The sequence below is a fragment of the Podarcis liolepis genome (assembly GCF_965112155.1).
Source record: "Podarcis liolepis genome assembly, chromosome: W".
NCBI classification, from domain to species: Eukaryota; Metazoa; Chordata; class Lepidosauria; order Squamata; family Lacertidae; genus Podarcis; species Podarcis liolepis.
This window is the reverse complement of record NC_139568.1, coordinates 22,305,221-22,331,656: the sequence shown is the minus strand read 5'-3', so window position 1 is coordinate 22,331,656 and position 26,436 is coordinate 22,305,221. Positions and strand designations below refer to the sequence as shown.

Below are 26,436 nucleotides of genomic sequence, written 5' to 3'. Positions count from 1 at the left end.
AGTCCGTGAAATTGGAAGAAGTCCGTGAAATTGGAAGAAGAAGGAAAAAAAACAAATTGCAATGTTATACTCTGTCCACTAGATGTCCTCCGTTGTTATGGCGTAATTCGGAAGTAAAGAAAGGGGACTTGAGAAAATGAGTCAGTATTTTAGTGTCTTTTTAAATATTGCTATATTCCAATTCCAATAATGACATAAGCAGGACTGACAAACAAAAAATAAAAATAAGTTAATTCAACCCAAGCCACCAAAATGCGTTGTTAATTACTACGCTTCAGATTCTTTAATGGCGTCGGAACCTTCTCTTCCGTTTCACTATCCTTTGCTCTTTCGAGGCAAAAGTGGAGAACAGTTCCTTCTTCTCTCCCCCCCCCACTCAGTTCATTGAGTACTGTTATTGGTTTCAGAACTCACAGGGTTAAGGAGTTCTGTGTGACGTCTTTTTCCTGAGGCGTGGTTACAAACACTTACGGGAGTGGTTTGACTCTGAGTGTGTCAGTCTGTCTCTATGTGAGAGGGAGGATGGCCGAGCTTTCGCCAGGTCTGAATTTATGCTGTTAAACTTCATGATTAAAAGGCTAAGAAGATAAGGAACGCCTTTGTGTCTGTTCTGAATTTATTACCCACACGCTGCAATTGCTTTCTAACCGCTGTGATCGCTCTGCTACCGGCCAAGGAGAACGCGAAGGACTTTTGGATCGGCACGGACAGGCAGCTGAGTTGTGCAAGGGAAGCGTGCCAGGCTCCATGTTTAGCCTCTCTTGGCACTCTTGGCCGGCATATTGGCATAGGTTATGGGCAGTTTGCCAACGCTTTGAAGCCTTTGCAGGAACGTCCCACGTGTGGGGGAAGCCAGCAAGCCGGCTGAAAGGTTGCTGGATCCAGCTGGAGCTCTGGAGCTGTCTTTGAGGCTGGAAGGAGCTCGCTGGGGAGGACCGGTCTGCCGGAGCCGGGAGGCGGAGGAAGCTACTGCCGAGACGTGAGTACGCTTAGCCCCCGGGGGAGGAGATGGCAGACGATCGTGAATCATTCTCAGTTCCCTTCGAAAAATTAAACAGACAAAATTGGGCCGAATGGAGCCGGAAGCTAAAGTCCTGGCTGGTAGCCAAGGGGCTGTGGGAGGCGACCCAGGGGCCCCCCCTACCACCACCTGCAGCAGGAGCAGCGGCGGCGGACATAGCAGCTGCTCACGCGTCGCAGAGGAAAAATCAGAAAGCCCTGGGAGCAATAGTGCTCAGTTTGGAGGGTTCCCAGCTACTCTTGGTTGAGGGGCTTGAAACTGCTCAGGAGGCGTATACAGCTCTTGAGAGGGTGCACCACAGAACCACGGCTGGTGCAAAGATCCACACCACCAGGCGCTTGTTTGAGATGAAGCTGCGTCCCGGTGGGAACATCAGACAGCATGTTACTGAGATGCTCTCTGTTTTCAATGAGTTGAGGCTGTTGCAAGTCAACTTCTCAGAGGAGCTGAAGGTTTATATTTTGCTCAGCTCTCTGGACAAAAGTTATGACAATTTGTGTCTGTCTATGGAATCCATGAGTCCACAGGATTTGACTCTCTCGTACGTGACAGGACGTCTTTCGGACGAACAGGAAAGGCGTGTCCGAGAGGGCAGGTCTGGCGCAGCCAGCTCCACCGGTTGCGGAGGGGGGGCTTTTTCCACTCGCCGATGTTATGTCTGTGGGTCTAACAGCCACCTTAAACGGGCTTGTCCGCAGAGGAGCAGAGAGGCCGGGCAGGATGTCTCCAAGGTCGTTTCCCATGGGAACCAGTCTCGGAGAGGAGGCCAGCGTGGGAGCGCGAAGGAAGGACGTGACTCAGAGAAGGGAGACTGTTATCATCTCACGGCTTCTCTGGCAACTTTGAAAAACAATCCCAGCAGGGACACAGCTGTGAAGTGGGTGGTGGATTCGGGAGCCAGTCATCACCTGATAACGCCATCTGCTGGGGAGCTGCGAAATTGCAGGGCTGTTTCAGCTGGAACGACTGTTACGTTAGCTGATGGGACAAAAAAGCCAGTTTCTAATGTTGCAAATATTTATATTTCTGTTTTGCAGGCGGAGCTGGAGTGCTTCATTGTACCAGGGATGAATTGTTGCCTGTTATCTGTGCCAGCTCTTATGACACAAGGGTACAAAATTTGCTTTGAAAATGATACCTGTTCCATTTTCAGAGGGGGGAAACAACTTGTCAATGTGGCATGCAGAAACAATCTCTTTGTTCTGGAAACACCTCTGGAGGGTGGGGGGAATGCTGGAAAAGCAAAGGCGCAGTGTGCTAGTGTTCCCAGCCATGATTCATGTGTTCATGTATGGCACAAGAGAATGTCTCATGCTTGTTTGGAGGATGTTAAGAAGTTGCCCAGCTGCACCAAAGGTTGTAAAATCACACCATGTGAGGGATCCCTAGAGTGCAGGGCATGCAGGAAGTTACAAAGGTGCAGGTATCCCGGGGTAAAGAGGGTAACCACAAAACCTTTTGAGCTGGTTCACACAGACCTTGCAGGACCCATGAAGTGTGAGAGTCTGGGTGGGGCCAGGTTTTTGCTAACGGTGGCAGATGATTTTTCTCAGAATTTATGGTGTTTCTCTCTCAAATCGCAGAGGGAGGCGGCACAACTTATCCAGGATTGGGTTGCGGAGGTGGAACTAAGGTTCTCCACCAAAGTGCAAGAGTTCAGGAGCGACCGTGGGTCACAGTTCACTGGGTCTGCTCTGAAGGAGTTCTTCAAGCAAAAGGGAATTCGTCACCAGGTGACGGGCGCAAAGTCTCCTCAAGAGAGAGGCGTGGCAGAGCACAGGAGTGAAACACTGGCTGAAGCTGTCAGGGTTTTGCTGTGTGACTCTGGGCTGCCTCAGAGCTTTTGGAGTGAAGCTTGGAAATTTGCCAGCTTTGTTTTTAACAGGTCCTACAATCACACTGTAGGTGACACACCGTTTTTTCTGTTGCACAAGAGGAAGCCACAGGTGCATTTCTTCCGTTCGTTTGGTTCCAAGGCTTCAGTGCCAATACCAACAGCGCAACGGAAGGAGGGTGGTCCTAGGTACCAGGACATGATCTTCTGTGGGTATGATCCTGCAACAAATGGGTGGAAGTTTGCATACCCAGAGGGTGATCAGACCAAGCTGCTGGTCAGCAAGCATGCTGAGTTCTGTGAGCAGGGTGGTTGGTCACGGCCTAGGGTTGGTTCTGATTTTCTCTCAGAATGCTTGTCCGATTCTGAGGGGGAGGAAAGGGAGGAAGAAAGAGAGGAAGGAGAGGAAGAGGTGGAGCCTGTTGCTGAAGACCAGGTTGCTGATGATGGTCAAGCACAGGGGTGGGTTTCTCCACAGGTTAAGAGGGAACCCAAGAGCGAGCCTTCATCTCCTGTTAGCCAAGTGCAGAAGGCCCGAAGACGCAGCAAGTCAGAGGGGGAGTCTTCTGTGCTAGGAGACACACTTGCTGATCCCAGTGGGTCAGGAGGAGCGCCCGAGGTTGTGCTCCGGCGGTCAACTCGGACCACAAAGGGGATTCCACCTGAGAGGTTTCAGGTCACCAGTGCGTGGGTTGGTTTCGCACAGTGTGATTCTGGGAGTGTGGAAGGGATTCAACAATTGCCTGGGATAGATGCCAGTGGGAGGCAAAAGGCAATGGGAGGTGAGTTGAACTCAAAGAGGTCTGTAAATAGGGGTTCACAGTTTCCCTCAGGATGCAAGACGAGAGGGGGTGTTATTGGTTTCAGAACTCACAGGGTTAAGGAGTTCTGTGTGACGTCTTTTTCCTGAGGCGTGGTTACAAACACTTACGGGAGTGGTTTGACTCTGAGTGTGTCAGTCTGTCTCTATGCGAGAGGGAGGATGGCCGAGCTTTCGCCAGGTCTGAATTTATGCTGTTAAACTTCATGATTAAAAGGCTAAGAAGATAACGAACGCCTTTGTGTCTGTTCTGAATTTATTACCCACACGCTGCAATTGCTTTCTAACCGCTGTGATCGCTCTGCTACCGGCCAAGGAGAACGCGAAGGACTTTTGGATCGGCACGGACAGGCAGCTGAGTTGTGCAAGGGAAGCGTGCCAGGCTCCATGTTTAGCCTCTCTTGGCACTCTTGGCCGGCATATTGGCATAAGTACTTCCAGTTTTCAAAGCGATACTTTCTGTTCCCTATTTTAGTTCTAACCTGTTCTTGACATTGAGTATCCTCTTTTCGCAGGATACTTTCAAAATAAAAGTCCTTCAGGGAAACAAACAATAGCCGCTAGGGCAACTCACTTTCCCTTTCTCCACTCTGCAAATCACTTTGCGTCCATGCTGATTCCGGATAATAGCTGAACTCCGCAGTATTCTTGTTTTTCCTCCGGGTTTCTTTTATTCTTTAATTAATCACCAATTTCAGTTTATTCCCGGATTTCTTTTATTTTGAGAGCGAGGCGCTTTCTCTGCAAGACCGGGGCTTCGCTACTCGGGAGTAGATAATGGCTTCCCTCGACCTGCCGCTCCGCCCCGCCGTTCTCTTCACTTCTTTCGGAAGCTACCTGACGGCCGGGCAAACCGCTTCTGGTCCTGCCGGGATCCTGACCTTCTGGACACCCACCAGAGGTATTTTGGGGGGCCTCCACGCCCTTTAGCACCCCCTTTTCCCCCGAAGTAGCTCGGGATTTCCCTCACGGAACAATCCCCTCTTGCGACGAGATCGCGCTCCACCGGAAGTGTTAGGAAGATAAATTGATGCTAATGCCACCGGCTCTCCCTCCAAGCAGCCTTGAACAAAAACAAACCTTCCATTCTTATCTCTTAACACCTTATTCTCCACAAAGTCAACTTTGGATTTAATTACAATTCCCACTCCTCTACTTTTCGAAGTTCCAGAAGCCATAAATTTTTCCCTTTCCCAAAGTCAGGAAAATTACCGTAACCTCCCTCCCCCCCCCCATTATATGTTTCTTGCAAAAATACAGCACCAGCCTTCAGTTCTTGAATATACTTCCCAATCCTCACTCTCTTCACCTGATTACCTAAACCTCTCACATTAAGAGTTGTACACATAACATTCACATTCTTTATTATGTCTTTCCCAATCATATCACTTCTCCTTTTTCCTCCTTTTGTACCATTCCCGTCTGGAGATAAACCAAACCCCACCCCACCCCTTCCCAACTAACCCTTTTGTGAGCCCTACCCTTCCACCCCCACACAAAAAATCCAGGCAAAAAAAACAAGAAAATAACTGTGTGCCGCAATTCTAGGCACACTTCTTGCACCTGGAGTACAATCCAATATGCTTCCATTCATCCTCACATTTATTTTTCCAATTACTCCTCTCCTCTTTTTTAGCCTCACTTCCAACCCATCCATATCTACCCACAACCCACACATTATAACTCCCCTTACCATCCCATACAGCACAACACAACACACAAACACCTTTCCACACTCACTCATCCAACCCACATTCACTCCCATATTGGGGGGGGGGGGTAAGTTGGAAGGGAGTTTGCAAGTTCCCCTAGTCTGAAGAAAGAAAAAACAGCCCCCTCGAGCCGCCCCGGTACTCTTTCTTCCTGCCTTCTGTCTTCGAGGGTTCTTCACTTCTTATATTTCACTCTGTCTCTGAAATCCCATGACTTTTTCTCAGTCTTCTTTTCCTTCCTCTTCTGCCACCCCTGAGTTTGTTCTCTTTCTTCTCTTAAGTCATTTTCTTCCAAGTCTGGAGTCCCTTTAAAGTCCTTGGGTAACTGCAATCCCACATGTTTAAATAACGCCACCATCTGCTGTTGATCTTTTGCATACAATGTTTCTCCTTTATACTGCATTCTTAAAGCAAATGGTGCCATTCTCCAATTGTTTTTCATATCTTTTTCTTGCAGCACCATGGTAAATGCCCGTAAATTCATTTTCCTTTTAATTGTTTCCAGAGATAAGTCCTCAAAGACCATCACTTTCTTGCCATTATACAACAGTTTATCAAGTCTTTCCAAGTTTTTCAACGCCTTGAATACCTGCTCTCTGTGTGTGTATCTCCCAAAGCGCATTATCACATCTCTCGGCCAATTTGACTCATTTCTCTGTCGCGTATTCCACGCGGCGTTTTCAGCGAAACACTAAGAGTTCCAGGTTTTTCAGTGCAGTCCTTTTTTAATGTGAGCTATATACAGGCATTTACAAAAGAAACAGTCCATACAGAGTACTTACAAACGAATACTCTCCACCACAGCACCACCACACTACAGCACAACCACCACACCCTCTGTTAAACAGGCTTTCCTTTTTAAAACAGGTGATAGCCAATTACACTAATCACACTCCTGCTGAGTCACTCTGACCCAGCAGAGTATTGCATCATCCTGTTGAAGCCTGCAGACTTATCCAGTATCCTGCGAATCCCAACACTCCTCCTCAAGTCAAAGGCTTGAGACCCAATAATTCTCTTAAGTCTCGAAATTTAGGAGCATCCAAACATTTTGTATACAAATCTGCCACATTACATTTTGTGTTACAGTGCTGTACCTTTAACACATTTCTTTCCAAAGCATTTTTCACATTTCCGTATCTTATCGCAATATGTTTACTCTTGCTTTTAAAGTTCTGTTGGTTGGCAAGCTGTTGTGCAGCCATGTTGTCACTTAGCACAGTGATTGGCATTTCAGAAGGTATTCCAAGCTCTTTTGTTAGGCAAGCAAACCACTCTATTTGTGATACACATTCGCTTATGGCTGAGTACTCTGCTTCACAAGTACTTGTGGCAACAAATGTTTGTTTCTGGGATTTCCACTGAACCAGGGCATTTCCAATATATATGGCATAGCCAGTGGTAGACTTTCCATTTTCTCTGTCCTCCCAGCTGGCATCAGCGTACGCATACACTTGCTGATCATATCCTGTATCCAGCACCAGTTTGTAATCTTTTGTGCCTTTCAGGTACCTTAGGATTCTTTTAAGTGCTACCCAGTCTCTCTCAGCCGGGTCTGCACTTCTTTGGCTTAACATGTGCACTGCCAATGTTATGTCGGGTCTTGTCCAACAACTTAAATATAACAGAGAACCCAACAGAGAATGAAACGCTGTTACATTCTCACATTTTTGCCCTTCTGGTTCATGTTTGTACTGGGTAGTTACGGGAGTGTCAACCTCATTTGCCCTCTCCATTCCACATGTCTTCAGTAACTTTTCAATTTTTTCCTTCTGACTCAGAGAGTAAACACCCTCTTCATTTCTCTGAACCTCTACTCCTAAGTAATTCTGAATCTCTCCCAAACATTTCAGTTTGTATTTGTGACCTAGGCTGTTTATAAACCAAGACACTTGCTTTTGTGCAGTTGTTATTAGACAGATATCATCAACATACAAAAGTAAATAACAAACACTTCCTTGCACCATTGCTGAATATAAACAGGAATCAGCCAGGCTTTGTTTGAATCCCATCTTTTTCAAAGTTGTGTCTATGCATTCATGCCATAGACGTGCACTTTGGTGTAAACCGTATAGTGCCCTTTGCAGCTTTAACACCATGCTGTCTTTTTCTAGCTCATAACCTGGTATTTGCTGTAAATATACCTCGGCGTCAATAGGAGCATTTAAATATGCTGAGGCAACATCAAAATGATTAACTTTTAACCCTCTCAGACTTGCCATTGCTAAAACTGATTTTACTGTTTCAGCCTTTGCTGTTGGGGCAAACACTTCATCATAATGTATCAATTTCCTCTGTGTAAAGCCCTGTGCAACCAACCTGGCTTTCCTCTGACAACTACCATCAGCCAGCTTTTTCACTTTAAAAACCCACTTACAGCTTATGGGCTTTTTACCTTTAGGCAATTCTGTAGGTACAAACACATTGTTGTTTAGCAGAGAGTTATACTCTGCCTGCATTGCCTTTAACCACGCCTCTTTCTCTAGAGTAGGTAACTCTTGCACTTCTTCAAAGTTTTCTGGCTCAGTTACACAAACTTGGTTTATGGTGGCCGGGAACCCATAACGGTCTGGAGGTTGACCTTTATTACTCCTTGCAGACCTCCTTGGTTCATTAATCTCACCCCCTGGGCTACTTTCAGGACTGCTTTTGGGGTGGATTGACTCTGTAGATCTACCTCCTCCTGTCCCTGTTGCACTTTCTTCTCTCCCCTGCTCCATGCTAGCAGCTGGAGAAAAATGCTCAACCTTTACCTCCTCCCTTTCAGTTTCTCTGGGAGAGCTGCCAATTCTTAGCTTTGTTTCAACTTCCTTATCAGGTACGCTCGGCAGTAAAACTTTTTCTAGCAGCAGGTTTGCATGTATCTTGGGCCAATTTCTTTGCTCATTAAAGCTGGCTGATCAACTATAACTCAAAAGGTTTTTATCATCTTCAAACCTGTAGGCTTTCGTACCACTTTCATACCCAAGAAATAGCAACTGCTGTGCCCTTTTCCCACCTTTTCTTCGGTTTTTCACAGGTATGTCAACCCATGCCTTTGTCCCAAAGATTCTTAAATGTTGCAAACTGGGACTTTTGTTATAGAGAATTTTATAGGGTATGTCATCTAGTACCCTTGACCACAAGCGATTCCCAATATAATTCGCAGTCTTAATACTTTCAGCCCAGTACTTAATTGGAAGATTTGCATCTGCTAACAATGCTTTCATTTGTGTCTGCAAGACACCTCCTCTACGCTCTGCTACTCCATTCTCCTGAGGCGTGGCCACATTGGTAAGCCTATGTTTAATCCCTTGGGCACACAACCAGTTTCTTAGGGAGCTTGCCATAAACTCCCCTCCCCTGTCTGATTGACTAGAGGACACCTTTTCACCAAGTTGCCTTTCTACCCTTCTTACCCAGAACTTCAAAGTTTGGGCAACGTCAGACTTTTGCTTTAATGGATAGACCCAGCCAAATCTAGAAAAATCATCCACTAGGATCAAACAGTATTTGTTGTGGGAGACACTAGGTGGAAAAGGACCAGTTACATCAGCATGAATCAACTCCAGTGGTTTTTTGGTTTCTCTCTGGCTTGCTCTTGCTACTGGGCAAGCCCTGCTTTTAACCTCCTTGCAGATTTTGCAGTCTAAGTAATTATCACAACTTTTTATGTTTTTCATCCCCCCACACAAATCCAATGTTTTGTTTAGCACCTTATAGCTAGCATGAGCCAGACGCCTGTGCAGGAGATGAATACACATATCATGGGTCGGGACATTTTGCACATTTGCAACCTTAGATTCACACTGCAGTACATACATATTAGTTCTAAGGCTAGCATTTGCCAACACTGCCCCATTTTGCTTTATCTGGCACTGATCTCCCACAAAATTTACTTCAAAGCCTGCTTTTGCCAAATCAGGAATGCTCAGGAGGTTGTTTTGCAAACTAGGCACGCACAACACATTCCTGAATGTGTGTCCCAGCTGTGGGAACACAACCTCCCCCTCACAAACCACATTAGCTTTTTGGCCCGTAGCAAGACTTACATGTTTTTTGTTTGAAGCCCTAGCATCAGTTAGCAGTCTTTTTCTTTTACAAAAGGTTTGAGAAGCTCCACTGTCCAGAACCCACAGCTCCTCATTTTCTTGAGCATCTGCAGACACCCAAGCGGTAGACTCCCTCTGCTGCCCCTGTGCTTCTGCTGTTTTTGTTGCTTTCTTGGGCAGTCCCGCAGCAGATGTCCACTGGACTTGCAGCAAAAACACCTTTTTACTTTGTTGACCACCGGCTGGTCTGCAGCAGCTCCTCCTGGCTGTTTCTCTGGCTCCCGACACCTCTGCTCTTCCCGGCTGTTGTTCCCTCTGGGATGCTCCAACAGCTGGGCTGAGGTCATCTTTCGCTCTGCACGCCTGTCCTCCTCTGCATACAACCGTCCGGTCACGTATTCCAGAGTCAGCTTATCAGTCTCTACAGACTCGAGGGAGTTGACCAGCATATCATAGCTGTCATCAAGGGAACTCAGGACTATAAAGACTTTGTCCTCTTCCCCCACAGGCCTCCCTCTTAAGGCTAGCTCCTGGAAACAGCCTGTTAGGAATTTTAGGTGGTTTACCAGAGAGCCCCCCCGTTTCTTCCGACACCGGTACAGTCTCCTGGTCAGTGTTATCAGTGAGCCAGCTGTCTCTCACACATGGACAGCCTTGAGCGCATTCCACGCCTCACTTGCCGTCACCTTATCAGCTACGTAGACTAGCTGGCTGTCGTCCACTCCAAGGATGATCGTAGCCAAAGCTTTCTCATCCTTTTCATCCTCCTCAGGGGGCTGCGGTGGCTCTTCCACCACTTTCCACAGGCCCTCACGCTTGAGGAAGTGTTGCATGCAGACTGACCAGATGCTGTAGTTTGTGGCCGTCAGCTTCTCCAGCAACACGCCAGTTCTGGACTGCTCCATCCCTGCAGCTCACCTCCAGCACCCACGGCTAGATAACTGCCACCTGTACTCTTGCGCAGCAGAAGCGTGCTGGGCCCATAACTCTGTCGCGTATTCCACGCGGCGTTTTCAGCGAAACACTAAGAGTTCCAGGTTTTTCAGTGCAGTCCTTTTTTAATGTGAGCTATATACAGGCATTTACAAAAGGAACAGTCCATACAGAGTACTTACAAACGAATACTCTCCACCACAGCACCACCACGCTACAGCACAACCACCACACCCTCTGTTAAACAGGCTTTCCTTTTTAAAACAGGTGATAGCCAATTACACTAATCACACTCCTGCTGAGTCACTCTGACCCAGCAGAGTATTGCATCATCCTGTTGAAGCCTGCAGACTTATCCAGTATCCTGCGAATCCCAACATTCTCAGCTTCCCGACCCTATGTATGCAGTTGAGCGAGTCTTTCGAAATTCCCAATTCCGGCAACAAATTGGCCATCCACTCAACCACTTTCTCCATATCTTCTGTCTCCGGGACATTTTTTAGACGTGAATTCGACCTTCTGGCTCTATTTTCTAAGTCCATTAATTTATCATTAACATACTCATTATTTGTCTTCAGTTTCCCGGTCTGCTCTTGCAATACCTTAATTTTTTCCTTGTTGGCCTGTGCCAATTTCCAAGCAGCATTAACCTTTTTTGCTATCAGTTCTACTGTCTCTGCCAATTTAGAGAGTTTATCTTCTTCTACTTTTGTGATAGCCTTTGTAATACTGCTCTTTGCACCTTCTACTGCTTTTTTAATTACTTTTTGAAAAGCTTTAGGCTTAATTACCTCTGTTTCGGTCTCCACCTCCAAATCCGAAGCCGCCATTTCTTTCACTCCCAAACACTGCACTTGAGAATAATTTTTTCTCGTACTCCCACTCTATCTGCCTTCAAAGCATTTCCTCCAGCAATTAAGCAGACTAGGTCATAAACTTTCTCGGGCTTGTTATTTTCCAGCTTTTTCATGAGAAGGAAGGCATTTTTTTATAATTATCTCCACATTTCACTGGGAGCTCAGCGTCTTCCCCCTCAGCCGAGCATGCCACGCCCCCCTAGGATTGAAGTTGTTGAGTTTGAAGGTGTTGAAGTTGTTTGTTGAACCTTTTTAAGGATTTTACCCCTGGAAATCAACTGCCACGGGGGCTGGATTAAACCGACCAGTGGGCCAGATTGGGCTTCCTAAATGGACTTTGGACATGCCTGATTTAGGGGGAGGGAAGTAACGGGGGGATGTACAATTATATATGGAGCTATAGTTACAGAATGTAAAGGAAGAAATGTTAGATGATGTTCTCTTTTTGGGGGAATGTAATACTATAATAATTTTTTGAAATAAAAGTGTGCCTCCCCCCCCTTGCCCTCTCACCTCATGCTCCAATGCTCCACCCACCCAGCACCAACCCTCTTGCTCAGCTGCTTCCAGATCTTAGTTACCCTTCCCTGCCTCCTGAGCAAAGCAGCTGCTCCAGAGTCTCTCCTCCTGGGCATCATCCAGGCAGTGGGTCAGAGGATTCTTCAGTGTGAGTCTGTCTGTCTGTCTCTCCTCTAACATCTCTCCTAGGGCATCTTCCAGCCGGAGGATTAGAGGAGCTGTCTCTAACTGTTAGCAAGTTTCTTGCTAGCTTGGGGAAAATCCCCCTTCCCCAACTTATTCCGGAGGGAAAGTATGTGGTTCTTTTTATCCAAAAAAATTCCTAACTCAACTAGAAGGTGGCAAAGAGGGCACAGGGTTCCTGTGCGTTGTCAGTTGCCGGCGAATTAATGTGCATCTTTTATTTCGCTTTCTTTGATCTTAAATGCTTGGCTCCTATGCGATGGGAGTGGCTCCCTCTCTCGGATCCTCAGAATTGTGCTGTTCTTTCTGTGCCCGTTGGCAATCCCGCAATCCAGCAGGGCCGGATTTAGGTTTGATGAGGCCCTCAGCTACTGAAGGTCATGGGGCCCTTGATCTGTCCAGCTGTCCTTTGTCAACAACAAATTGTTGTTGTGTGTGGTGTTTTTTTGGGGGGGGGACAGAATCTTTATTGAGTTAAAATGAATACATCCATACAGTATTTGCCATTACAAGCTTACAACATAAGAAAGAAAGAAAAGAAAAACACGAGATAACGACAACTGTATAAAAATCAAGGAAAAAAGAAGAGGAAAAACATACGTAATTATGAAATTCCTCAACAGTAAGTATTTTGTTAGTGCAATGATTATTCACACAATTAGAAATAAAAAGTGCTGCAAACATTTACAGTAAAAAGACTTCCAAGTATTCTCATTGTACTTTATCTGTTATATACATTATACCGCACAGTTACCTGTTTCTTGTGATTTTTCATTATACCTCAGTTACCTTTTATGAATTTCAAGGATCAGTCTAATTCTGCCAAATTGTCACTGTTTTTTATTGTTGAATATATGCTATATGGTCATTGATGGACCTAATAGGTACCTAAAGCCATTTGCACATAACATAATATTGGTGATAGCTGTGTTGGTCTGACGCAGTTGAAATATAAAAAATTAACAACTGTCCAGTAACACCTTAGAGACCAATGAAGTTTGTGCTGGGTCTAAGCTTTCGTGTGCATGCACACTTCTTCAGATACACGGAAACAGAAGTCACCAGACCCTTATATATAGTGGGAGGGTGGGGTGGGGTTTTTCTCCAAAGGGTAGTAGGACTCAATGGGTTTGGTCAACCTGTGGGCAACTGTGAACGACTGCAATTAGTCCTACAGGAAAAAGCAAAGGATAGTATGCAGATGATTAGCATATGTAATGAGACAGGAACCCAATATCTCTATTCAGTCCAGGTCTCTCCATAGTTTTCAGTTTAGTAATAAGTTGTAGAGGGGACACGGGTGGCGCTGTGGTCTAAACCACAGAGCCTAGGGCTTGCCGATCAGAAGGTCGGCGGTTCGAATCCCCGCGACGGGGTGAGCTCCCGTTGCTCGGTCCCTGCTCCTGCCATGTCAAGTGCCAGCAGGAAGGTAAACGGCGTTTCTGTGCGCTGCTCTGGTTTCGCCAGAAGCGGCTTAGTCATGCTGGCCACATGACCCGGAAGCTGTACGCCGGCTCCCTGGGCCAGTAAAGCGAGATGAGCGCCGCAACCCCTGAGTCATCGCTGACTGGACCCAATGGTCAGGAGTCCCTTTACCCTTTAATAAGTTGTAATTCAGCAAGTCTATTTCTGAAATTCTTTTGTAATAAGACAGCTGCTTTGAGATCCTGTATTGAATGTCCTGGGAGATGGAAGTGTTCTCCTCCTGGCTTCTCTGTCTGGTCTGAATAGAGTTTCTGATTCGGTTGAAGTCTGATGGTTGGGGTCGTGTTCAACCAGAGGAACCAGAGACCAAATTGCAAACATGCGCTGGATTATGGAGAAAGCTAGAGAGTTCCAGAAAGACATCTACTTCTGCTTCATTGACTATGCAAAAGCCTTTGACTGTGTCGACCACAGCAAACTATGGCAAGTTCTTAAAGAAATGGGAGTGCCTGATCACCTCATCTGTCTCCTGAGAAATCTCTATGTGGGACAAGAAGCTACAGTTAGAACTGGATATGGAACAACTGAGTGGTTCAAAATTGGGAAAGGAGTACGGCAAGGCTGTATGTTGTCTCCCTGGTTATTTAACTTATATGCAGAATTCATCATGCCAAAGGCTGGACTGGATGAATCCCAAGCCGGAATTAAGATTGCCGGAAGAAATATCAACAACCTCAGATATGCAGATGACACAACCTTGATGGCAGAAAGTGAGGAGGAATTAAAGAACCTTTTAATGAGGGTGAAAGAGGAGAGCGCAAAATATGGTCTGAAGCTCAACATCAAAAAAACGAAGATCAAGGCCACTGGTCCCATGACTTCCTGGCAAATAGAAGGGGAAGAAATGGAGGCAGTGAGAGATTTTACTTTTTTGGGCTCCATGATCACTGCAGATGGTGACAGCAGTCACGAAATTAAAAGACGCCTGCTCCTTGGGAGAAAGGCGATGGCAAACCTAGACAGCATCTTAAAAAGCAGAGACATCACCTTGCCAACAAAGGTCCGTATACTGGTTTTCCCAGTAGTGATGTATGATGTATGGAAGTGAGAGCTGGACTATCAAGAAGGCTGATCGCCAAAGAATTGATGCTTTTGAATTATGGTGCTGGAGGAGACTCTTGAGAGTCCCATGGACTGCAAGAAGATCAGACCTCTCCATTCTTAAGGAAATCAGCCCTGAGTGCTCACTGGTAGGACAGATCGTGAAGTTGAGGCTCCAATACTTTGGCCACCTCATGAGAAGAGAAGACTCCCTGGAAAAGACCCTGATGTTGGGAAGGATGGAGGGCACAAGGAGAAGGGGACGACAGAGGATGAGATGGTTGGACAGTGTTGTCGAAGCTACAAACATGAGCCTGACCAAACTGTGGGAGGCGGTGGAAGACAGGAGTGCCTGGCGTGCTCTGGTCCATGGGGTCACGAAGAGTCGGACACAACTAAACGACTAAACAACAACAAGGCTTTTGGTAGCAAAAAACTGGAAGGGAGATAAAGTCCCTTCAGTGGCAGAAGGGCAAATAGAATTTTGTGAATTCATTGAATTGTCCCAAATGACGGCAGCAATCAGATTACATTCTAACCAAAACTTAAAAAAATAATGAGAATGTGTAGATGAATCTATGGGAAAAGAATGTTCCGAAAGAAATTTATTGATATGTTTAGACTGAAATCCACAAAGTTACAATAAAAAGAGGTACAAGATTCTATGGGCTAATATTGAAAGTACCGTATTTTTCTGTCTACAAGACGCCCCCATGTATAAGACGGCCGCCTATTTTGGGGGACTCAGATATAAGAAAATGGGGGGGAGGAGATGTATCCGTGTATAAGATGCCCCCCTAATTTTTGACATATTTTTTACAGGGAAAACCTAGTCTTATACACAGAAAAATACAGTGTATTGTTTGAACACAAATGAAATGATATAGAAATAAATCTAATGGTGCCAAGCACGGGTGAAGGGAGATTGTATGGACCCTAAGGGTGAAATTGCATAAGGATATTTGGATACATATATATATAGAACGTACAGCAAAAAATGGTAAAATGTGTTTTCTTTTGAATGGATCAATGATGTAATGTGAGAAGCAAATAAAAGTTACAGGTAATTTAGAAAAGGGGGGAAGGAAAAAAGAAAAAACCCTGCCCCTGAACAATGGAGAGATGTAATAAAAATATGTTTAGGGGTCCCGAATGAGACAACCGAGGTCCATAAAAGGACCGGGCAGTGTCAGGGCCCCCAGTTGGCGAGGGCTGCCTGTTCACTGCAACATAATGGAGACCTTTCGGAAAACCTCTGCCCCTGGCGCCCTGCCCAGCCTGTGTAGTAAACCAGCCAAATGAGTTACGTAAAAATAAAATGTGATTTACCGTATATGGTCGCAGAAGCTTAGGAAAGAGTGCTGTGCTCCCGGCCAAGCAGCCATGGTTCCTGATGTGCAGTTAAAATAACTACAAACATCAGATTCAGGTAAGTAGCCGTGACAAACTTAGTTGGTCTCTAATGTGCTACTGGACATTTTATTTTTATTTTTTATATATTACAAACATCAGAGAGGTCTTTAGCATATGTGCCGCCTTAGCATATGTGACGCCGGGGTGCAAAGATCCACCCCCACCCCCCAATTTAGTTCAGCTCCCAAATTTAGGTTACCAGGCGTCTGCATTTCCCAGGGACAGTCCCCAGATTTACAAATCAGTCCCCTGACAAAATCCATCTATTTAATATAACTTTTCTGTTTTTGTTGTTTGTTGTATAGTTTGCGTTTTGTTTTTAAGGGACAGGATCAGGGCTGCCTGGGAGTGGGCCCCAGCCAACAGAATCCCTGGGGCATGTTCCACAGGGGTGGAATGCACTGGGACAACCGATCTCAGTGATCACGGGTAGGAGGAGGAGTTATGCTAAGACCAGACTATGTCATTAATGAGGAGGCAGGTTTAGTCGTTGTTTGAGGACTATCCCTGCCTCCAGGTCTGGTCTTGACCAGAAGGACAGTGGAATCAACTACACGACCTTAAGGTGCTGCTGTGCAATGCCAGGTCAAGGATTCACAAGATGGTTGTCATCCACGACTTGATCGTGGATGAAGGACTTGACCTGGCATGTGTGACAGAGACTTGGTTGGATGAAGCAGATGGGCCTGTTCTTGCCGCTGCTTGTCCACCAGGTTTCTCTTATGTACAGCAACTCAGGCCTTGTGGGCGGGGAGGGGGGGTTGCAGTGATTTTTAGGAAGTACTTAGTTTGCACCAGGTGTCCTATTGGGAAGACCCACTTCTCTGAGTGCATGTTCTGGATGTTGGGCAATAGGGGCAGTACAGGATTCCTTTTGGTGTACCGACCTCCCCGCTGCGCCAAGGATTCCTTGCCCAAGCTGCTTCAGGTCATGGCGGATGTTCTCCTGGAGACACCTAGTTTGGTTGTCCTAGGGGATTTTAACATCCATGCGAACACGACCTTACAAGGGGCTGCTTGGGACTTCAGGGAAAGCATGGCCTCCATGGGGCTGTCCCTGAATACGTTTGGCCCAACTCATAGTCATGGACATGCCTTAGACCTGGTGTTCACCTCTATGGATGTTGGTGATCTGACACTAAGTAAAAGTGAAACAAAAGAAGTGCCATGGTCAGATCACTTCCTGGTGCAACTGGACTTCTCTGCGACCCTTCCCCTCTGCAGGAAGGTGGGACCAATTCGGATGGTCCGCCCCCACCACTTAATGGATCCAAATGGTTTCCAGAGAGTGGTAGGGGATGCTTTATCCCATGTTGATGGCCTTTCAGCTGATTCCCTGGTGGCCCGCTGGAATGCAGAGTTAACCAGGGCTATCGACTGGTTCCGAAGCGCCCACTCCAATTGCATGGAACCCAGACAGCCCCATGGTTTTCTTCGGAGCTGAGGGCGAGGAAGCAATCACTGAGAGGGCTAGAACGCCAGTGGCAGAAAACTCATTCTGAATCAGACCAGACAAGGATTAGAGCTCAATGTCGAGCCTACCAAGTGGCGATAGCAACTGCGAAGAAGACTTTCTTCACCGCCTCTATTGCATCTGCAGAAAATAGTAGCAGGAGACTCTTTCAGGTGGTTCACAGTTTAACGGAACCACTTTTACCATTGGGGCCTTGTAAAGACCCCAAGATCTCCTGCAACGATTTTCAAAGTTTTTTGCAGATAAAGTCGCTCATATTCGGAAGGAGGTAGACACCACCATGGGAGCAGGGCCGGGGCGGGACAGGGCTAGAGCCCTGTCTGGTCAAGTTGCATGGAATCAATTTCAATCCGTTACCACCAAGGATGTGGACAGGCTGCTTGGATGCGTGAAACCAACCACCTGTCTCCTTAATCCTTGCCCATCCTGGCTTATAAAAGCAAGCCGGGACGGCTGGGCGATGGGCTCTGCGGGGTGGTGAATGCTTCCCTCTGTGAGGGAGCATTCCCAGACCCATTGAAAAAGGCAGTCATTAAACCAATTCTGAAAAAAACATATTTAGAACCGCCCAGTCTCAAATCTTCCATTCTTGGGCAAGGTGATTGAGCAGGTGGTTGCTGAACAACTCCAGGCACGCCTGGAGGATGCAGACGATTTGGATCCCTTCCAATCGGGATTCAGGCCTCATCATGGGACTGAAACTGCCTTGGTCGCACTGGTCGATGTTCTCCGGCGGGCTAGGGACAAAGGTGAGAGCTGTTTCTTAGTTCTGCTGGATCTCTCAGGGGCTTTTGACACCATCGACCATAACATCCTTCTAGACGGTCTAGAGGGGCTTGGAGCTGGGGGCACTGTTATACAGTGGTTCAGCTCCTTCCTCCTGGGCCGTGTTCAGAAAGTGGTGGGGGGGATGAGTGTTCAGACCCCTGGGCCCTCACTTGTGGGGTGCCTCAGGGTTCCATCCTCTCCCCCATGCTTTTTAACATATACATGCAGCCGCTGGTAGAGATCATCAGGGGGTTTGGGCTGGGTGTCCATCAATATGCAGATGATACCCAGCTCTACCTCTCTTTTAAATTGGAACCAGTGATAGCAGTGAAGGTCCTGTGTGAGTGCCAGGAGGCAGTTGGAGGATGGAAGGTGGCTAATGGATTGAGGTTGAATCCTGACAAGACAGGAGTACTGTTGTTGGGGGACAGGGGGCGGGCTGGTGTGGAGGACTCCCTGGTCCTGAATTGGTTAACTGTGCTCCTGAAGGACCAGGTGCACAGCCTGGGAGTCATTTTGGACTTGCAGCTGTCCATGGAGGCACACGTCAATTCTGTGCCCAGGGCAGCTGTTTACCAACTTCATCTGGTACGCAGGCTTAGACCCTCCCTGCCCGCAAACTGTCTCACCAGAGCAGTGCATGCTCTGGTTATCTCCCGCTTGGACCACTGCAACGTGCTCTACGTGGTGCTACCTTTGAAGGTGACCTGGAAACTACAACTAATCCAGAATGCGGCATCTACACTAGGGACTGGGAGCGGCCGCCGAGACCACATAACACCGGTCTTGAAAGACCTACATTGGCTTCCAGTACATTTCTGGGCACAATTCAAAGTGTTGGTGCTGACCTTTAAAGCCCTAAGCGGCCTCGGTCCGGTATACCTGAAGGAGCGTGTCCACCCCCATTGTTCTGCCCGGACACTGAGGTCCAGCGCTGAGGGCCTTCTGGCGGTTCCCTCCCTGTGAGAAGCGAAGTTACAGGGAACCAGGCAGAGGGCCTTCTCGGTAGTCGCACCCACCCTGTGGAACGCCCTCCCATCAAATGGCAAAGAGATAAACAACTACCTGACATTTAGAAGACAATTGAAGGCAATTTTTAAGGGCAATTTTTAATGTGTGATTTTTTAATGTATTTTTAATCTTTGTTGGAAGCCACCCAGAGTGGTTGGAGAAACCCAGCCAGATGGATGGGGTACAAATAATATATTATTATTATTATTATTATTATTATTATTATTATTATTATTATTGTAGGAAGTTGAAAAGTGTCCCCGGATTCATTGAAAAAAATCTGGTAACTTCAGTTTAGCCCCCAAATTAAGGTTACCAGACATCCCCGTTTCCCGAGGACAGTCCCCGGATTTACAAATCAGTCGCCTGACAAAATCCATCTATTTAGTAGGAAGTTTAAAAGTGTCCTCAAATTCGGGGGGGGGGGGCGCTAGGGGCACATTGGAAGATGGCTGACAATAACATCTCTCCGGCCCACACGAGGTAATTATGAGGCTGATATGGGAGTATGCAGCCTCCCTTGTTCGCCCAAGGGAATGTGGAACACTGCCTTGCCTGCTGTGGCCATAAATCACCCCCGGATTCGAAAGAAGGGGGTGAGGGCACTAAGCACAAAGCCCTTGTGTGAGTCCGGCTCTCCCGGACGCTGTCTCTGATTGCGCGCTGGCTGCATCAGCTCGAAATAAACAATTAGAAAAGAAGCAAATGCACATACTTCGAGTGAAGATCGGGAGTAAAGACTGTTAATTAAAGGGATCTCTCGGATGTGGAGCGACGGGCTGGATTCAACAATAAATCAAGAAGAAGAATCATCAGAGGATTGGTATGTCGGAGCGAGACTGAAAAGGGGCGGGGACTTTTCTTTTTTTGTCTTATGTGAGTACCCAATAACCCTTCCCCCTAAGAAAGAATCGTCACGATTACTGATCACAAGGAGGAGGAGTAAGAACTGTGTGGAAATTAATTACTAATCAAAGATATGGCGTGCGGGAACATCGAGAAAGGAAAGAAAGTTCTTTGTGACGCAGTCATAAAAAGAGATTGTTATGGCAGGCCTGCCCGCAGGAGGACTGAGGGGGAGGAGGACTATGGCTCGTTACTATATCAGAATGTGAGATCGGCCTGGCAGGGCCCCCTGAGAAAATTTATGAGAGCGGCAGGCTTGTGGAAATCAGGACGGACTGTGGGAAACGTTTTGTATGGAGGTGTTGAAATGATGTCTGTCTATTTTGATATGGCTCTTGGATGAGTGTAAAATTCACACAGGATATAACAACGTTTGTTTTCAACCCGCTTGTGGAGACTATCAGAGATCATAAAGAAAACAAGAAGATGAGGAAAACAACAAAGAGAAGATGGAATAGAACTGTGAATACTATTTGGACAGAACTGTGTATACTAAAGCAGCAGCAAGAGAGATGTTTGGATCCCTTTCGGAGCTTGAAGTATGGGTACCCCCAACAAAAAAATTTATAATTTGGCTGTGTAATTTGGAATTAATGTGATTTGGAATTAATGTGATTTGATTGGCCTGTTAATAAAAATTATTTTTTTAAAAAAGTGTCCCCAGATTCATCGGGGGGGGGATCTGGTAACCTTACCCCAAATTAACTTTTATAATGCTGATGTCAGGTGCCACGCTTACGCCTGATCTCATGCTTACGAAAGAAGGGAGGGGGGGAGAGAAACAAACTTTTTTAATAGGGCGGTTCATAAAAAAACTTCTTTTTGAAAATGCCTGCTCCAAAGGTCTTCTCTTACTAAACTAGGGATTATATAGCTCTCTCTAAAATTCCATGCATATCAGTTAATATCTTGACCCTGCTCCACTGAATTGAAATTTCAGCCTCCACGGCATAGGAAATTTCAGCCTTAATGCCATAGGAAAATGGCCAAGTAAACAGCTCTTTTCGTGGAGGAGGGTCAAGATATCAACTGATATCTTTTTGGGGGGGCCTCCAAGAGAGTGGAGCCCTAAGCTATAGCTTGTTTAGTTTATATGTAAATCCGGCACTGCCTATGGGCAGTTAAGTCCAACCCTGTACAGTCTTGCATGCACACAGACATGCCATTTGAATGGCAATGCCCATCCACTATGGGGGCTCCAGACCCCCTCAAATATTGATTTACTGGGAGGACCGAAGGGACCTTAGCAGTTGGATTTGGCTCCTGTGATTCAATATTGCCAATGGGGCAACATAGAGCAGGTTAGCATAAGGGACTCAGGGGGAATGGGGCAGGGGGTGCTGCCACCCCCTGGCACCTGCCTCACTCAGCCTAATGGTCTTCTTCTTCTTTGGCGATCCCTCGTAGCCAAGTCAGATTGTCTTCCATAAACACAGTTTTAACAATGAGTCCATCAGTGACGGTGGAGGCCAATTCTGGATCCACACGTCCTTCCATAGTGGGGACATTGGTTTCCGGGCGGGAATTGATCCCGGTGTGGATTTGCCAAATGTGCCTTCCTCTTAGCACATTTCTCCATCATGTCCTGAGTTCGAGTGTATTCCAAGCCCACAACACCTTTGGTCAAGGCTGTTCTCCCATTGGAGCACTCGCTGGCCAGTGTTTTCCAGTTGTTGGTGTTTACACTACATTTTTTGCCTTGAGGTTTTTCAACCTCTTTTGCGGACCACCAGCATTACACTTTCCATTTTTAAGTTCGGAAGAGAGTCGTTGCTTTTGAAGACGATACACAACATGACCAGTCCAACAAGTTGGTGTTGAGGAATTGTCACTTTGACATGGGCGATCTTTGCTTCTTCCAGTACGCTGGCATTAGTTCGCCTGTCTTTCCGAGTGATGTGTTTTCCGGAAACCCCATTGATTGAATCTTCCGAGGTGTTGGAGGTGGTGTTGATAAGTGGTCTGTGTTTCACAAGCAGACATTAAGGTTGCTGGTACAAAAGCTTTGTAAATGAGCCTTTTGGTTTCCCTGTGAATGTCCCGGTCCTCAAACACTCTGCGCTTCCGTCGGGAGAAATCCGTGCTGACAGAGCTCAGGCGGTGCTGGATTTCGGCATCAATTTCAGCCCTTGCAGAAAGAGAACTGCCCAGGTAGGAGAAGTGATCAACATTTGATCGTGTGAAGTGTGATTCAATATCGGCAATGGGGCAACATAGAGCAGGTTAGCATAGGGAACTCAGGGGGAATGGGGCAGGGGGTGCTGCCACCTCCTGGCACCTGCCTCACTCAGCCTAATGGTAGGTGAGATATCAATTTCAGTATTTGCAACCCTGCTGTTTACGAGCTGCCACAGGAGATGAGAGTTGCTCTTGTGCCTGGACCCATCTTGTGGCTTTCCTTAGACCAGGTGTTATGTACTGAGCTGAATCCTAGAACAATAGGATCCAGAATGCAGCAGTCCGATTGGTCCGCAGGAGCCACCCAATCCAGCTCTAGGTGGAAGTGAATCAGCAACCTGATTGGCCTGCAAGAGCAGCCAATCAGGCTTCTGGAGGAAGTGAATCCGCAACCTGGTTGGCTTACAGGAGCCACTCGGAATTAGCCAATCACACAGGGCCCATTGTGTAAATAATGTATATATAGCTAGACGTTTTGGGGAAAGTTTCATTCATTGCTACAAGCTGAATAAAGAGCATGAAATTCACACTCGACTTTTTTTTGCTGCTTCTTCTACTTCAGGCTTCCTCAACCTCGGCCCTCCAGATGTTTTTGGCCTACAACTCCCATTATCCCTAGCTAGCAGGGCCAGTGGTCAGGGATGATGGGAATTGTAGTCTCAAAACATCTGGAGAGCTGAGGTTGAGGAAGCCTGCCTTAGACCTTAAAGCAGCTGAGCTTAGATTTATCTCTTAGTTCCCCACACTCACTATAATAATTTAAAATAAAAAAAATCCTTCCAGTAGCACCTTAAAGACCAACTAAGTTAGTTCTTAGTATGAGCTTTCGTGTGCATGCACACTTCTTCAGATACACTGAAACAGAAGTTGCCAGATCCTTCTATATAGTGAGAAGGTGGGGAGGGGTATTACTCAGAAGGGTGGTGGGAATGGGAGATTGGCAGATAGCTGAGATGAGCCTGTTGATGACTCGGTTATATGGACTCTGTTCTGAAACCATATGCCATCAGTGCTCCCAGCTATGTACGTGACACCACAGATTTTCTGAGGAAAATACAATCTTTAAATAATCTTCCCAACAATACTATACTAGCTACTATGGATGTGGAATCTCTGTATACCAACATCCCACACAACGATGGTTTACAAGCTATAAGGAACACCATTTCAGATAAAACCACAGCGGACCTTGCCACCAAACTCTGCCAATTTGTCCTTACCCACAACAACTTCAAATTCGGTGATGACCTGTTCCTTCAGATCAGCGGCACAGCAATGGGCACCCGCATGGCCCCACAGTATGCCAACATCTTCATGGCAGATTTAGAACAACGTTTCCTAAACTCCTACCCACTCAAACCTCTCTTGTACCTGCGATTGACGATATTTTTATATCGATATTGACGATATTTTTATCATCTGGACACATGGTCAACAGACCCTGGACACCTTTCACCAGAAATTTAATGATTTTCACCCCACAATCAACCTAACAATGAATCAATCCATGCAAGAAATACATTTTTTGGACACTACTATAAAAATACAGGATGGGCGCATAGACACCACCTTATACCGTAAACCAACTGACCGACAAACATATCTACATGCCTCTAGCTACCATCCCAAACATACCAAACAGTCCATTGTATATAGCCAGGCACTACGTTACAGCCACATCTGTTCCAATTCTACAGACAGAGACTCTCACCTAAGAGATCTACAGCAAACCTTTTCAGAACTAAAATACCCAGCAGATGAAGTTAGACAACAGATCAACAGAGCCAGACTGATACTCAGAGAGAACTTGCTGCAAGACAGACCCAAAAAAGAAAATAACAGAACACCTCTAGTCATCACATACAGCTCCCAAGTTAAAACAGTACAACGCATCATCAGAGATCTACAACCTCTCCTGGACAATGACAGTTCTCTTTCTCAAGCTCTGGGAGGAAGACCTTTCATTGCCTACAGACAGCCACCCAATCTTAAACAACTCCTAACCCACAATAATACTACAACCAGACTTAACACGGACACTGGCACCAGAGCCTGCAATAAACCCAGATGCCAACTTTGCTGCCACATACACCCGGACAACACCATTACTGGCCCCAACAACATCACACATACCATCTCGGGACTATTTAATTGCTCATCGTCTAACATTGTGTATGCCATCAAATGCCAACAGTGTCCTTCAGCTCTCTATATTGGACAAACAGGCCAAACCTTACGCCAAAGAATAAACGGACATAAATCTGACATCAAGAATCACAAAACAGAGAAACCAGTAGGAGAACACTTCAATCTCCCAGGACATTCCATACAAGATCTCAAAGTAGCTGTTTTACTACAAAGGAATTTCAGAAATAGACTGGAAAGAGAAGCTGCTGAATTGCAACTCATTACCAAACTTAAAACCATGGAGAGACCTGGTCTGAACAGAGACATTGGATTCTTATCTCATTATACATGACTAAGCCATTTTTCACCTTCTCACCCCTTGCCTTTTCCTGTAAGACCTATTGCAGTCGTTTAGAGTCGTCAACAGGCTCATCTCAGCTATCTGCCAATCTCCCATTCCCACCACCCTTCTGAGTAATACCCCTCCCCACCTTCTCACTATATAGAAGGATCTGGCAACTTCTGTTTCAGTGTATCTGAAGAAGTGTGCATGCACACGAAAGCTCATACCAAGAACTAACTTAGTTGGTCTTTAAGGTGCTACTGGAAGGAATTTTTTTATTTTGACTATGGCAGACCAACACGGCTACCTATCTGTAACTGGAATTATAATAATTTATAATGATAATTTATTCTTTCTACCCCGCCCATCTGGCCAGGCTTCCCCAGCCACTCTGGGCAGCTCCCAATCAAATATTAAAAACACAAGACAGCATGAAACATTAAAAACCTCCCTAAACAGGGCCGCCTTCGCATGTCTTTTAAAAGTAGGATAGTTGCTTATTTCCTTGACATCTGATGGGAGGGTGGGCACCACCACCAAGAAGGCCCTCTGCCTGGTTCCCTATAACCTCGCTTCTCGCAGGGAGTGAACCGCCAAAAGGCCCTCGGGAGAGGGACACCGGCATCCAGGGTGGAAACGCTCCTTCAGGTCTACTGGGCCGACGCCGTTTAGGGCTTTAAAGGTCAGCAGCAACCCTTTGGATTGCACCCAGAAACGTACTGGGAGCCAATGCAGGTCTCTCAGGACCGGTGTTACCGTATGTGGTCTTGGCGGCTGCCCCCAGTCGCCAGTCTAGCTGCCGCATTCTGGATTAGTTGTAGTTTCCAGGTCACCTTCCAAGGTAGCCCCACGTAGAGCGCATTGCAGTAGTCCAAGCGGGAGATAACTAGAGCATGCACCATTCTGGCGAGACAGTCTGCATGCAGGGAGGGCCTCAGCCTGCGTACCAGATGGAGCTGGTAAACAGCTGCCCTGGACACAGAATGGATCTGCGCCTCCATGGGTCCAAAATCACCCCCAGGCTGCGCAGCTGGTCCTTCAGGGGCACAGTTACCCCATTCAGGACCAGGGAGTCTTCCACATCTGCCCACTCAAAACAGGACTTCTATCTTGTCAGGATTCAACCTCAACCCGTTAGCGGACTTCCATCCTCCAACCGCCTCCAGACACTCACACAGGACCTTCACCGCCTTCACTGGTTCTGATTTGAAAGAGAGGTAGAGCTGGGTATCATCCGCATATTGATGGACACCCAGCCCAAACCCCCTGATGATCTCTCCCAGCGGCTGCATGTAGATGTTGAAAAGCATGGGGGAGAGGACAGAACCCTGAGGCACCCCACAAGTGAGGGCCCAGGGGTCCGAACACTCTGTTGTTTACATGCTGCCACAGGAGAGTTACTCTTGTGCTTGGATCCAGCTTGTGGCTTTCCTTGGACCTTAAGAGCAGTCAAGCAACGACTGGTCTCTTAGCTCCCCACACTCCCTGCTTTCCACATTATGCTAAGCAGAGCATCCATGTACTATTTTGAGTTGTGGCAACTATGGGAGGCCAAACATTTGATCTCTCTGCCTCCTTCTGTGTGTGCCGAGTTGACTTCCAAACACTATGGAAACTAAGCTCTAAGGTTGGCTGTGTGACAACGGGATTAAGGCGATTCTTCAAGTTGAAACGAAATATATGCATATCCATGAAGGGCTGTTTGGTGGCTTGCAGCCCGGCAACTTATTTTAGAACACCATTTGGCTCGCGTTGGATGCCATGCTGGCTATTTGCAGGG

General features: G+C 46.6%; 1 long non-coding RNA gene across 1 annotated transcript in view; it reads left to right on the top strand.

Annotated features, from left to right (window-relative positions):
- The first annotated feature begins 829 nt into the window (after nucleotides 1-829).
- Nucleotides 830-26,436, top strand: part of LOC310697725 — a 951,570-nt gene continuing 925,963 nt past the window's right edge. Inside the window, exon 1 of the long non-coding RNA XR_014521166.1 lies at nucleotides 830-3,732. This is a non-coding gene — a long non-coding RNA (uncharacterized lncRNA). The remainder of the gene's footprint in view (nucleotides 3,733-26,436) is intronic.